The sequence below is a fragment of the Phyllostomus discolor genome, chromosome 9 (genome assembly GCF_004126475.2).
Source record: "Phyllostomus discolor isolate MPI-MPIP mPhyDis1 chromosome 9, mPhyDis1.pri.v3, whole genome shotgun sequence".
NCBI classification, from domain to species: Eukaryota; Metazoa; Chordata; class Mammalia; order Chiroptera; family Phyllostomidae; genus Phyllostomus; species Phyllostomus discolor.
Genome location: NC_040911.2, coordinates 76,515,793 through 76,529,838, shown reverse-complemented (window position 1 = coordinate 76,529,838; position 14,046 = coordinate 76,515,793). Strand labels below are relative to the sequence as shown.

The following is a 14,046-nucleotide window of genomic DNA, read 5'->3' as shown; positions in this document are numbered from 1 at the left end:
TTCCCTCTGTTCCCCTTCTGTTCCATTTTCCTTTCCATTCTCTCTGCAACATTAGTTTGTTGTCAGTAACTTTATATCCTTAGTCTTTTAACAGTTGCTTTTCCATAACCATTTAAATGTCTGTCCCATGCCAGCCAGCCCCAAGCCGTGCCCACTGTGGCTCTCAGGATGACACCTTTCCCTGCTCTGATCTCAGCTTAGTGCTCGCTCCCCCTTTTAGTCCCTGCCTTCTAACCTTGCCTGCTCTTTACTCGTTTGGCCTCTTTATCATCAGTCAGTTCTCTTTATCCCTTTACTTTCACTTCATTTGGAGGATCAGGGGAATCTGGGGAGGAAGAAGAGGGGAAGGAGGGGAGAAAAACAACATGGGTACAGTCTAACAATGCTAGCCATTTGGGTTAACTTTTCCTGTCTGCTCTGATGGGCTGTCACATCAGAACTGTGTTGCCCTGCTTCCCCATGGGAGCCAAGAACTGAATAGAAATAACAAAAATCTTATCTAGCCTATTGAAGTAGTTATATTCCTTCCTTCACATGCCTTCTTTCTTAATGCTATAGAATGAAAGAAAATGCCTGTGGAAGAAATAGTTAGGTTTAGTTTTCTTTGAAATATAAGCAGAACAGGAAGTAGATAAAAATAAATAGGAAAAAATCTGGCCGGATTAAGTTTATTGTTTAGCTACAAAGGAACTTCTCGCTTGAAGGGGGGTGGCTTTTCTGATTTCTTTGATACCAGTAATGATTTTATGAGTCAGGTAAATACTGTTGACCTACTTTGCATATCTTTTTATTTGAGAAGCAGAGGTTGGTGAATCAGTCTGTCAGTCATTTTTTAATTCATCTCATGGCAAAACCATATCAGTGTGTGCACACACACACAACTCCCTAAGAGAAACCACTCAGCCAGAAGCAGAATGGGAAACAAAATTGTCAAAGCAAAAAAGAGAAGTAGATGAAAGAGCTATGATTGGTGTCGACCAATACTGAATACGATTGTCTAATTCAGGATAGTTGTGCAATGAATCAGCAGGTGCATTCAAGGACTATGCCCACAGTGCTAATGGAAATGGAAGGCTTTAAGCCAAAGGCAAACCCTGGAGAGGCCAAAATGAGGATGGCTCCTTCCTTAGAGAGCAGGTCTTGGTAGGAGCCAGGCAGGGGAAAGTCTTGACAAAGTTGTTAGAATTAGGGAGTTGAGCAGAGGCAGGACCAGAGTGTCGGGCACTTTGTCAGTTATCCACAGCCACAGTAATGCTACATAATCATTGCCCTAAAACCTCAGCTTATAACAGTAAAATTTTATTTTTGGTCATTAGTATATGGGCCAGCTGGGTATTTTTACTGGTGTGGGCTAGGGTCATTTGGGCTTACTCACGTGTTTATGGCCAGCTAATGGGTCAGTTGAGGGGCTACCTGATCTCAGCTCTGTTCCATGTGGTCTCTCATGCTCTGTCGGGTTAGCCTGCATTTGTTCACGTCAGCTGAGCTGGGTTCAGAGAGAAAAAAGAGAAGTGTGCAAGGCTTCTGAAGTCTAGACTTAGAACTAATATGTGTCCCTTCTGCTTCATTCATTTGGCCAAAACAAGTCTTAATGCCAACCCCAGAGTCAGAATGGGAAGAGACCTCAAAAGTACAGGACAAGGAGAAGGATATAGGGAAGCTGTTAACTGGAGGCATCAAAGTGATCTGCTACCGGTTCTTGTACCAAATATTGTGGCTGGGGGACAGGGCAGTTATTTGGTCAGACTCATGGGTCTGTGAGATTCCCTAGGGTTCATAGGTTGGGGAAAGGTCAGGGTGGAACACAGAGATAGTCATTATGAGGAGGTCAGCTTTTAAGAGAGGAAATTGGGTTGGAACCCCTTCCAGGCTCCTCCTTGGTGACAAGGGGCAAATTAACTCTCTTTGGAGCAGATACAAACAAAGGGCTGGCTCATGGGTCCCTTGATGAGCTTGCCTCAGGACAATAATTCATTTGAACTCTAAAGAGGTCCTTTTTATCTTTGGGAATCTGATGCACTATGAACAGTGGCTGGACCTTCTTAAGTCAGACATTTTCTGATTCTCTAGCTGGGTTGAGGAAAGACAACTTGAAGGAGGGGCAATAGATGAGATTTTCATGCTGTACTCTGGATTTATACAGGTTAGCTGGGTCTTTTATAGACTTGGAGGGGTGCCTTCCCCACACTCTACCTAAATCTGGAGATGAGAGTACTGGTTCTCCAAGTGTGGTCCTCGGACCAGCAGCCTCAGCATCAGCCGGCCACCTGTCAGAAATGCAGATTCTCAAGCACCGGCCCGTACCCACTGAATCAGGAACTCTGGGATGGAGCCTAGGATTCTATTTTAACAGTGCTCTGGATGGTTCTCATGCTCGAGTTTGAGACAGCTGAATTAGAAGATTGATAATGGTTTTGGGAGACTTGAAAGAGATAAAATAGCCAGATTGAGCAAATAAAAATACAGAGCCTCCAGTCATATTTGAATTTCATGTTAGCTAATCATTTCTTAGTATAAATGTGTTCTATATAATATTTGGGACATAATTATGCACATGACATACCTATGCTAAAACATTGTTTGTTGTTGATCCAAAAATCAAATTTAACCATGTCTTATATTTTATCTGCAAACCCTAAAAAGAGACATAAAGAATTGTTAGAAGATTCAAAGAAGAACAAACAAGATTGTCAGCAGGATAGAAATTCTAGAAAGAATAGGTAAAGAAATGGACTGGGGGGACCCAGAGAGGACAGTGGTAGTATTAAAAGTCTGAAGGGTTTTATTTAAAGGAAATAATGAACTGTTCTTCGTGGCTGCTCAGATTAACCCAGAAGAAATTTCTTTTAGGAAGAGGCAAGATTTCTGTCAATAAATGATGTCAGTAGGTTTCTTGGTGATTTCTGTGATTCTCAACACTCTAGTGCATTTGGAAATTCCATGTGCTTGTAGTGCGGCCAGCGATCCAACCTGTGTTTGTGAAGGAACAGTTCAAAGAGGCAGAGCCCAGTGGGTTGGGGCAGGTTAATTCTCAAGACCCTTTATGACTTTTCTGAGATGGTTTGAATTTGCAATTTTGCATCCTTACTTTCTAAAAACTTTGTAGTCTTTTGATTGCTTTTGTTTTCTAAACTTGAGCTTAATTGGAAGATTGGTTTTTCAGAACTTGGGTTTGAGGGAGAGGCAGTTGTTACGGGGATGCTTTAGAACTAGACTACATGGGTTCAGATCCCAGCAATGCCAGTTCCTAGCTGTGAGAACTTACAGATTGTGCCTCAGCTCTTGCATCTATAAAATGGGGATTATTAAAATTAACCAACTTCTCCTAGGTTGCTGTGAGGCTTAACTGAGCTTGCTTATGTAAAACATAAGAATTGTGCCTGGAACATAGTCAGCCCTCTTTAAATATTATTTTATATTATTAAGGACTTGAATCTTCCTATGTATCCTGGGCATTCAGAGGTTCTTTCACCCAAAGGTGGTATTGAGTAGTCAGGTCACTGTCATGTATAAGACAATGATGCCTTGTCCTCTCCATGACCCCTAATCTTGAGGTGTCAGTGTAAGCGCTCAGGGGTGCTATTTTGTTCTGCAATATTACTGCTTCTTCCTAGTCATGAATCATTTCTCTTCCTTTACCCAGATGAACTTTCCCACATTTTCCAGAAACCCCAAAGAGAATTAGGTTTCATTTCCCACTGCAAATTGAATTCAATTAAAAAGCTGTAAAAGAATACCATATAATGTCACAGAGAACATAGTGACATTTCCAAAACATTTTTGAGAAACTTGAACTCTAAATCAAGTTAGTCATGGAAAAATTTTAATCTGATGACTGGCTTTTTTCAGCACTATGGATCCAGTTGCGATTATTTCTCTAGAAATTTAATTTTGAATCCGCTAATCTTTTCTGACTCCTGGACAAAAGAAAAATGGGTAATAGTGGCCATGTACATGGCGTAATTTCCATCTACATGTGATCGAAGCATTAGATGATAAATCTTATGTCCCTGTTAGAAAACCAGATTTTTCAGTCTACTCAGGACTCTACTGTATTTACTTGGTGATCAGTTAAGGAAGGAATGTTTAGGTACAATTAAACTTTTTGCTGTTGTGTTGCTGAAAATTTTAAATATGTTCTTTAAATGAAGTTTCCTCTTGAATTTGCAAAATCACCTGCACTCAGTTTCGCAGTGCTCAAGTTCTGACAGTAAGTGGTTGTAGTTGTTATTTTTCTTTCAGTAAAGAAAATGCACCATGATGCCTGTGTCAGTGGGTTAAGGGATTAAGCACTTGTTATTAATCTTGAGTCTGTGGGGGTGCTGGGCAGTTCTAAGTGGACTGGTTTGATTGATCTCAGCTGAGACTGTTCATATGTCTGCATCTGCTGATGTGTTAGCCGATGGCTGTCTGGTCAAGGATAGCCTTCCTCACACTTTGGAGAGTTTGCCAGCTGTGGGCTGAGGATGTTCACAGGGTCCTGTGCCTCTCATCATCCAGAAAGTGGGCCCAGGTCTGTTCACATGGTGGAGGCAGGTTTTTTTGCATGACACTACATATATTGTTAGTCTAGTCAGACATTTCTTTGTTGTTAACAATTACAGAGACAGAGACAGAAAGAGACAGTCACTGGAAGTAGGCAAGGTCTCTTGAGACCTAGGCTAGGAAATGGTACAAGATCACTGCTGCTGTATTCTGTTGACCAAGGCCAAGTGCCAAGGTCAGTCCAGATTCAGGGAGTGAGGCAGTGGACTCCATCTCTTCAGGGGAGGAGCCCCAGAATCATAGGACAAAGGGTGTTGTACTTGGCTGGAAAATTGCCTTAGAAATCCATGTCACATCCCTGGAACCTGTGAATATTTCCTTATAAAGCAAAAGTTGTGGTTATTTAAGGATTTTGAAATGAAGAATTTTTCCTGGATTATTTTCTGGGTGGGCTCTAAGTAGGACCACATGCTTCCTTATTAGGAAGCTGAGGGAGTTGGAGACACACAGAAGAGAAGGTGGTGTGAAGACAGAGGCAGAAGTTGGACTGATGTGGCCTCAACCAACAGGAGTGAGAATTGACGAGAAGTGGAATCTCCCTTAGCACCTCTGTTGGAAGCATGGCTGTGCCAACACCTGATTTAGGACATCTGACCTTTGGAACTCAGAGAATAAATGTCTGCTGTTTTGAATTACCCAGTTTGTGGCAACATCTTATGGGAGACATAGAAAGTAATACAGGTATGAATGCAGGGAGAGAGAAAAAAATTGGAGACATTTTTGGAATAACCCACAGATACCTAATAAATTTATATAGTTTTATATAGTGCTTTTTCACTCAACATGAAAAAACATTTTTTCCATGTTACTACCAAGCTGTTGAAAACACTCTTTTAAATAATTGTGTGATATAGCCCTGACTGGTGTGACTCAGTGGATTGAGTGCCGACCTGTGAACCAAAAGGTCACCAGTTTGATTCCCAGTCAGAGCATATGCCTGGGTTGCAGACCAGGTCCCCAGTTGGGGGCATGCTGGAGGCAATGTATCTCACACACCGATGTTTCTTTCCCTCTCTTTCTCCCTCCCTTCCCTTCTTTTTGAAAAAAGAAAGTAAATCTTTAAAAAGTAATAATTTTATGATACAATGTGCACGTATATAAATAATGACATGATAATACATAATGTTTGTTAGGTTAGTCTAGCTACTCATTTCCTTGTTGACAATTAAATTTTTTGAGTGTTTCAGATGTAGCCCTGTGCCCAAAGAATATAGCTCTATGACCAAAATGACCATTCAGTTTCACTGTTAGCACTTCACTCCACTAAGCCATGGTATCTCTTGTTGGAATTATTATAACCATCTCCTTGATAATCTCAACCTCACTCCAGTCCACTTTACAGATTCCTCTACCAGTTTAATTTTCTGAAGAAAATATTAAGTCATTTCTAGCTAACAATTTTCGATGATGGTCAATGGCAAATGTTAGTTCTTTAGTCAAACACTCAATAGCGTTGTAGTAACATTGTGTTCCAGTATCTTTATTGTTCTTTTTCCTGCAAGGCTTTTGAGCTCCACAATGAGCTCTTTGATGACAGCATTACTTCCTTCATCCTTGTACCTCCTACATCACCTGCTCTGGTGTTTTGAAGGTCTGATTTACTCTGCTGTCTGCTATATGAGGAATAAATCAGTTCAGAAGGAAAATGCTTCTAATTGCCATCTCCTTTCCTATATGATCTTAGTCATTCAGTTTGACTGAATTTGAAATTGATTGGTTGATATGACTAGTTGTTCTGGCTCAGGGGTGGTCTTAATATTTTTGTGTTCTGGACTCATTAGGCATCTGGGATAACCTATGAGAATCCTTTGCAGAATACTTATTAATACATAAAATAAAATGTATAGGATCACCAAGGAAAACATTTATATTGTATTATAGCTATCAAACTATTATGAATTGTTAAATAGTAATATGTACTCATCTTCAATACATAAAATACTGCTATCTAGTAGCAGGGCTATTAGCTCTTATACTTTCCAAGTAGCACTATGACTGTACAGCATTACAAGATACTTCAACAATGGTAACATAAGATTAAAATGCCTGTGGTTTTACCCTGGCCTGGTAGCTCAGTTGGTTAGAGTGTTGCCCCACTTTTCCAAGGTTGCACATTCTGTCCCTGGTTAGGGCATGTAAAAGAATCAACCAGTGAATGCATAAATAAATGGAACAACAACTCCATGTTTCTCTCCCTCTCCCTCCCTCCGTACCTCCCTCCCGCCTGCCCTCCCTTCCTTTCCTTTCCCTCCATTTCCCTTCCCCTTCCCTTTCCCCTTCTCTTTCCCCTTCCATTTCCCCTTCCCCTTCCTTTTCCTCTTACCCTTCCCTTTCACCTTCCCATGCCCCTTCACTTTCCCCTTCTCTTGCCCCTTCCCTTGCCCCTTCCCCTTCCCTTGCCCCTTCCCTTTCCCTTTCGCCTTCCCTTTCCTGTTCCCTTTCCCCTTCCCCTTACATTCCCCTTCCCTTTCCCTTTGCCCTTCCCTTTCCCCTTCCTCTTCCCTTCCCCTTCCCATGCCCCTTACTTTCCCCTTCCCTTACCCCTTCCCCTTCCCTTGCCCCTTCCACTTCCCTTTCCCCTTCCCTTGCCCCTTCCACTTCCCTTGCCCCTTCCCTTGCCCCTTCCATTTCCCTTTCCCTTACCCTTGCCCTTTCCCTTTCCCCTTCCCTTTCCCCTTCCCTTTTGCCTTCCCTTTGCCCTTCCCTTTCCCCTTCCTCTTCCCTTTCCCCTTCCCTTGCGCCTTCTGTTTCCCTTTCCCCTTCCCTTTCCCCTTCCCTTTCCCCTTCCCTTCCCTTTCCCTTTTGCCTTCCCTTTCCCCTTCCCCTGCCCCTTCCATTTCCCTTTCCCTTACCCTTCCCTTTCCCCTGCCCCTTCCCTTCCCCTTCCCTTTCCCCTTCCTCTTCCCTTTCCCCTTCCCTTGCCCCTTCCCTTCCCCCTTCCCTTTCACCTTCCCTTCCCCCTTCCCTTCCCTTCCCTTCCCTTTCGCCTTCCGTTTACCCTTCCTTTTCCCCTTCCCTTTCCCTTTCGCCTTCCCTTTGCCCTTCCCTTTCCCCTTCCCTTTCCCCTTCCTCTTCCCTTTCCCCTTCCCTTTCCCTTTCCCTTTCCCTTTCCCCTTCCATTTGCCCTTCCCTTGCCCCTTCCCTTGCCCTTTCCCTTTCCCTTCCCTTGCCCCTTCCCTTTCCCTTTTGCCTTCCCTTTCCACTTCCCCTTCCTTGCCCCTTCCCTTTCCCTTTTGCCTTCCCTTTCCACTTCCCCTTCCTTGCCCCTTCCCTTGTCCCTTCTCTTTTGCCTTCCCTTGCCCCTTCCCTTTGCCCTTCCCTTTGCCCTTCCCTTTCGCCTTCCCTTTCCCCTTCCCCTTCCTTTACCCTTCCCCTTGCCTTGCCCTTTCCCTTTCCCCTTCCCGTTCCTTTGCCTGTTCCCGTTCCCCTTCCTCTTCCCTTTCCCCTTCCCTTTCCCTTCCCTTTCCCCTTCCCTTTCCCTTGCCCCTTCCCTTTTGCCTTCCCTTGCCCTTCCCTTTGCCCTTCCCTTTGCCCTTCCCTTTCCCTTTCCCCTTCCCTTTCGCCTTCCCTTTTGCCTTCCATTTACCTTTACCTTTCCCCTTCCCTATTCCCTTCCTCTTCCCTTTCCCCTTCCCTTTCGCCTTCCGTTTACCCTTCCTTTTCCCCTTCCCTTGCCCCTTTCCCTTTCGCCTTCCCTTTGCCCTTCCCCTTCCCTTGCCCTTCCCTTTCCCCTTCCCCTTCCCTTTCCCCTTCCCTTTCCTTTTCATCTTCCCTTTGCCCTTCCCTTGCCCCTTCCCTTTCCCCCTTCCCCTTCCCTTTCCCCTTCCCTTTCCTTTTCACCTTCCCTTTGCCCTTCCCTTGCCCCTTCCCTTTCCCCCTTCCCCTTTCCTTTGCCCTTCCCTTTGCCTTCCCTTTGCCCTTCCCTATTCCCTTCCTCTTCCCTTTCCCCTTCCCTTTTGCCTTCCGTTTACCCTTCCCTTTCCCCTTCCCTTGCCCCTTCCCTTTCGCCTTCCCTTTGCCCTTCCCTTTCCCCTTCCCTTTCCCCTTCCCCTTCCCTTTCCCCTTCCCTTTCCCCTTCCCTTTCCGCTTCCCTTTCTCTTTCCTCTTCCCTTCCGCCTCCCCTTCCGCCGTCCCTCTTCCCTTTCCGCTTCCCTTCCCCTTCCCTTCCCTTCCCTTCCCTTCCCTTCCCTTCCCTTCCCTTCCCTTCCCTTCCCTTCCCTTTCTCTCTAAAGTCAATAAATTAAAAAAATGAAATGTGGTTTCTGTTGGTGACAGAATCACAGATTCTCCTAATACAATTATGGTTCTTTGCCTATGCCCATAATTGAACACAATTCTAGATTTTAATGATAGGGTATTGTTAAAAAAATGTAACTTTGTTTATATCTTAGTTCATCAACTACCCCCACTCCTTAACTCTCTAGACCTCAGGTTAAGAGAGACTGAAAAGCTTGTTTTAGAAATAACTCTGAACAAGTCTTTGTGCCACTCAGTTGTCATCATGTAAGTTTGAGTCAACATTAAGCATAATGAAGTAATTTATGAGGTTAGAGAGATACAAGAAATTTTAGAATTTTTTCATGTGTATCATAGCACCTAAGATATTGCAGACTCTGTGTAAACTTTTTTTATCGTCCCCCGAGGACATTTTTTTCATTGCTTTAGGGTAGAGAGAGAGAAAAAGAAAGAAGGAGAGAATGGAAGAGAGAGGAACATCTATTGGTAGCCTTATACTTGTCCCAACCGGGAATGGAACCTGTAGCCTGGGCATGTGCTGTGACTGGAAATCAAACTCGTGACCTTTCAGTCTATGGGATGATGTTTCAACCAACTGAGCCACACTGGCCAGGGTTTTTGAATAATAACACGCCTGTCTTCAAGTACAGTGGACAATAATTCTTCTGTGTCCCCTCCCATGTGGTAGAAACTGAGGCCTTCTTGCTCGTCTTTGGAACTGTTGTGGCTTGTGGCCCATGGCCCCTACTCGGACACAGTTCTGTTTCTAACCTGGCCAGACAGTTGCTTAGTTGAATTGGGTTGTTTAGTTATACGTTTCCTGATGGCACTGGATTAATAAGTTGCTTGCATATGGTGTACTCTGAATAATTACCTTTGATATTTACTTGTTGAGCTTGTTCCCTCTATCTTCCTCTGAAGGGAGTTGGGGTAACTTGCCATCAGAAACAAACTGCCAATTAGCTTGGTGATGGTAAAACACACCCAGGCTCCCTGGAGGTGCTGAGGAGGCAGGCAATCTATGCCATTGATCGGGTTTCTGCTCCTGGATAGTGCACTGTGATCTGACTCCTGTGGGCAGAGTAACCCTGGGGAGTGTACAGTTAAGGCAGCTCCCATTTCTTCTCAATAGAAATTATACAGAAATATTTTTATTCATTTCTTTAAACATTAAAAAGATTAAAAACACTTTGTTGTACAAGGCAGTGGCTTACAGCAGCATAATATATTTATCCTTATAGTCAAGCTGAATCAGCGTGGAAGTTCTTATGACACTGAGAGCTACAGTACTGTGGACAATGTTTCTGATGGATCAGTGACCCAATTAGTTCTATAATTTTGAACCTAAGATAAATGTCTAAATTATATATATATATAATACAATCTCTGTATCTCTATCCATTACTGTATCTATAGGTATATGTGTATGTGTACAATCATATATAGAAAACATGTATGTATGTATTATATATACATTTATACAGGGGTAGGCAAGAGTAGGTTAATAATAACAATAATAATAACAATCATTAATAAATAATAGTACAAGAATAGACTATTTTGCATACTCACAACTATAAACCTACTTTTGCCCACTCTGTTATATATACACACTCTGATTAGAATCCATATAGAATTATGTTTACTTGAACACTGGCATTTCTTTATATGATTGACTTTGCATTTTTTTTATCTTTGAAGCCATCTAAATCCTCTTGACTTGGAGGCTTACTGAGTTGGTTGAAACTAATACCAAATTTGGAAGTCTTTTAATACTTGAGTAGTTTCTTGATAAGGGTAGTTTCTTGATATGGGTGGGATAAAGGGATAATTTGTAAGATTAGGAAGAAAAGATGGTAATCACTTGAAGTTTTCAGAACAGTACATATTTTTTCAAAGATTAGTTTAGGCATTTCTTGTCTATATCATTGAAGTACAAAAAGACCTGTTTTTTATGTTAGACTAATATCATAAAGATTCTATAAGGCATTTGTGTTATTTATTTATTTATTCATTCATTCATTCATTTATTTTTTGTTTTATTGCAAGGAAAAATAAATCTCACCTAGTGAATCCTTTAACACTTTAATAACTACATATATATTTTTAATTTACTGAGAATTAAAACTATGTTTTTAAATTCCTTAAGGCCCAACTTCTAGGCTGGTTCCTTCACTGAGTTTCCTTTGACTCTCTATATTAAGTTGTCATCACTGCTGTGGAAAATTAACACAAAGTTCATGGCTTGTAACAACACCAAGATAACTATATGTGGTTGTCTTGCAGCTCGGGGGGTCAGAAGCCAGAAATGGGTCTCACTGGGCTAAAATGAAGATGTGGGCCAGGCTTTGCTCCATCCTGGAGGCTCTAGAGGAGAATCTGTTCCCTTGCCTTTTCCAGCTTCTAGGGGTCACCCGTGTTCCTATGCTCGTGGCCCCCTCTCATCTTCAAAACCATCCTTGCCCTGTGGAGTCTTTCTCACAGTGTCACTTCTGCCTCCTTCTTCCCCATTTAAGGACCTGTGTGGTTGCATTGGGTCCACCTGGATAATCTAGGCTAGTCTCTTTATGTTAAGATCACCTGATTAGCAATCTTAATCTCTACGACCTTCATTGCTCTTTGCCAGGTAACTTACGTATTTACAGACTCTGGGTGTTAGGAAGTGGGCTACTTGAGATAGCTACTATTTTGCTACTACATACCCTAAATTAGAAATGATTCACGTGCTTTTCATAAAGTCTTGGTGACACTGTCTCAACTTGGTATTATTCCAGCTTCTAGGAATAATACCAAGTTGAGAGATAAAATATATGCTTTATCTCTCACTTGTTTTTTTGACCTGTGGACAAGACAGGACTGTATCTACCTCATGTGTGTATTCTCAGTATATGGCCACATTGAAATAACCAGGAAAATATTGTGTGAGCAAATGAATGATTCCACATAAAGCTTTCTCTGAAGACATTAGAAGGGAGGGAAGTCAACTACTAAAGTATAAAAAATGGAAGCAGGACATAATGGACAGATTATCATCAGTACTACCCACAAGAGAATAGTTTCTTCATGTGTATCATTGTCTCTAAGTAGCAAATAATTTCACTGGTCAAAGAATAGGATTCCCTTAAGAGTGATTACAATTTTTCTTACTATAAATTACATATTTGTCATTTAAAAAATCCTTTCATGCTCACTTCAGCAGCACATACACTAAGATTGGAATGATACAGAGGAAGGTTAGCATGGCCCCTGCTGCAGGATGACACACAAATCTGTGAAGTGTTCCATATTTTTTTGAAGATGGTAAAGTAGGTGGAATATATGGTGATGGAAGACTAGACTTTGGGTGGTGAGCACACAATGCAATATATAAATGATGTATTGTAAAATGGTACACTTGAAACTTATATAATCTTATTAACTAAGGTCACCCCAATAACTTTTTAAAAAATCCATGTGTCTTGACTTTAGAAAAAGGGAATGGTTTCTTGAAGGCTCATGAACTCTGGGCATTGTTACCTCTCATGTCTGAAACTGCAAGCTCTGAAAAGTGGTGGCCATCCGTGGGATGGATGCCCTGTGGGAGGACTGCTGAGTAGTTAGTCTATACTTTCCAGGTGGCACCTGCAAGCCTTTGGCACAGCTTTTTGTCTTAAAAGAACTTCTAAACATGTGCGGCTTTTCTATGAAGCGTACTTAAGAGCAGAGGAAAGTGAATGAATTCCCCACAATATTTGGGAAGCCAAGATTTTTTCCCAGGTATTTTCTTTAGATTAAATATGAGTTATATATTCTACTTAATGATATATTTGTGAAATATATGTATCTCCAGAGAGCATCCAGCCATGTCATATGAAAAATAGAGACATTTGTTGAAGAAGATAGAAGATACAAGAAACATTGTACATATGACAGTGACGCCACAGTCCCCTAAAAAGGAAGCACCTTAGGACTTCACACAGTTCTCCCAATCACCATCAGCTGCCCTGCCATATTTTCCTGAATATGGAAAGTTCATCGATGGTCTGAAATTTCTTCCCTTTCAAAGGTGATTTTAGTTTTGGGAAAAGCTAGAAGTTGCAGGGCACCAAATCTAGGCTGTAGGGGTTGCTGAGGCACCTGGGTGATTAGATGTTTCCCAAAAAACCTCTGCAGGATGAGTGCTGCATGAGTGGATGCATTGTTGTGATGAAGCTTGCCCAATCACCAGTTGCCCATAGTTGTGCCCTTCTGAATCATCCAGTTCCCACTGAGGAACATTCTAGCTTAACACAAAATTTGATACAGATTCCTTGCCCTACTTGGTCAGTCATTTTGAATGCAACAGCCACACAGTACACAGGGTCACTCAACAGTGTCTACCACTCCCGCTGACTAGTACACTGAGGTCATCATTGTTCATGCATGCACATTCCAGTCCACTCTCCTTGGCTGCCATGTTACATCGATGTCACACAAACTGTTCTTGTTATATTAACAATGGTTCAACTTTTTCCAGACAGACCTTATATACATATGGAGTTTTAACTCTGTTCCATATCCAAGTGTCATTTTAAAAAGTGTATGCACATATCATCTTTACCATAGTTTTGTGATGTAGACAGGCATTCTGTTCCTTTTTTTCCTGTCATATGGGTGAGGAACTCAGTTCACAGGACATAAAGGGATATCCATGATCACACAGCTGGAATGTGATGTGTGCTGCATGGTGAATAATTTGAATCTAGATCACTTTACCAATCCAATATCCATGTTTCTTACACAATACATTTAGTACCATATAAACTACATTTTCTTGAGCATCATGGCTTGCAGGCCTTGATGTTTTCTATTAACTCATGATCTAAATAATGTAGCATTTCACAAATATTTTCCATGGGCTATTACTCCAATGATATTCTCTGTGAAAAGAAGATATTGTATAATCGTGTGTAATTAATATTACTTTCGCAATTAAAGCATGCACTACCATAGTAGAGACTGCATGCAAAGTCCTTACCTTCTTTTACTCCAGCATCTTCCAAAAGCATATAACCACAGAAAGGTAGGTGCTTTCTACCTTCTTGCTTTCATAATAGCTGTTATCTTTTGGGGAAAATTCCAGTGTCCTGGGTTCCAGTTGGTCAGTAATGATTATAATTCTAGCTAGTGTGCCAATGGAGCTCTTGTTAATGGGCATTGCCTCTTATGTCCACTAAGAATGCCTTCAGCAGCAAATACTACATTTCCTACTTTGGGTTTGAGCCCTTGTATCAGCTACTTAGACGT

The 14,046-nt window shown here is 41.9% G+C and overlaps 1 protein-coding gene and 1 non-coding gene across 11 annotated transcripts in view; both read left to right on the top strand.

Moving 5' to 3' along the window:
• PLCB4 (phospholipase C beta 4) overlaps positions 1 to 14,046 on the top strand; it is a 394,279-nt gene that overhangs the window by 169,239 nt on the left and 210,994 nt on the right. The window lies entirely within an intron of this gene.
• LOC114507117 lies at positions 11,965 to 12,072 on the top strand. Its single transcript, XR_003685395.1, has one exon. It is a non-coding gene; the product is annotated as a U6 spliceosomal RNA (small nuclear RNA).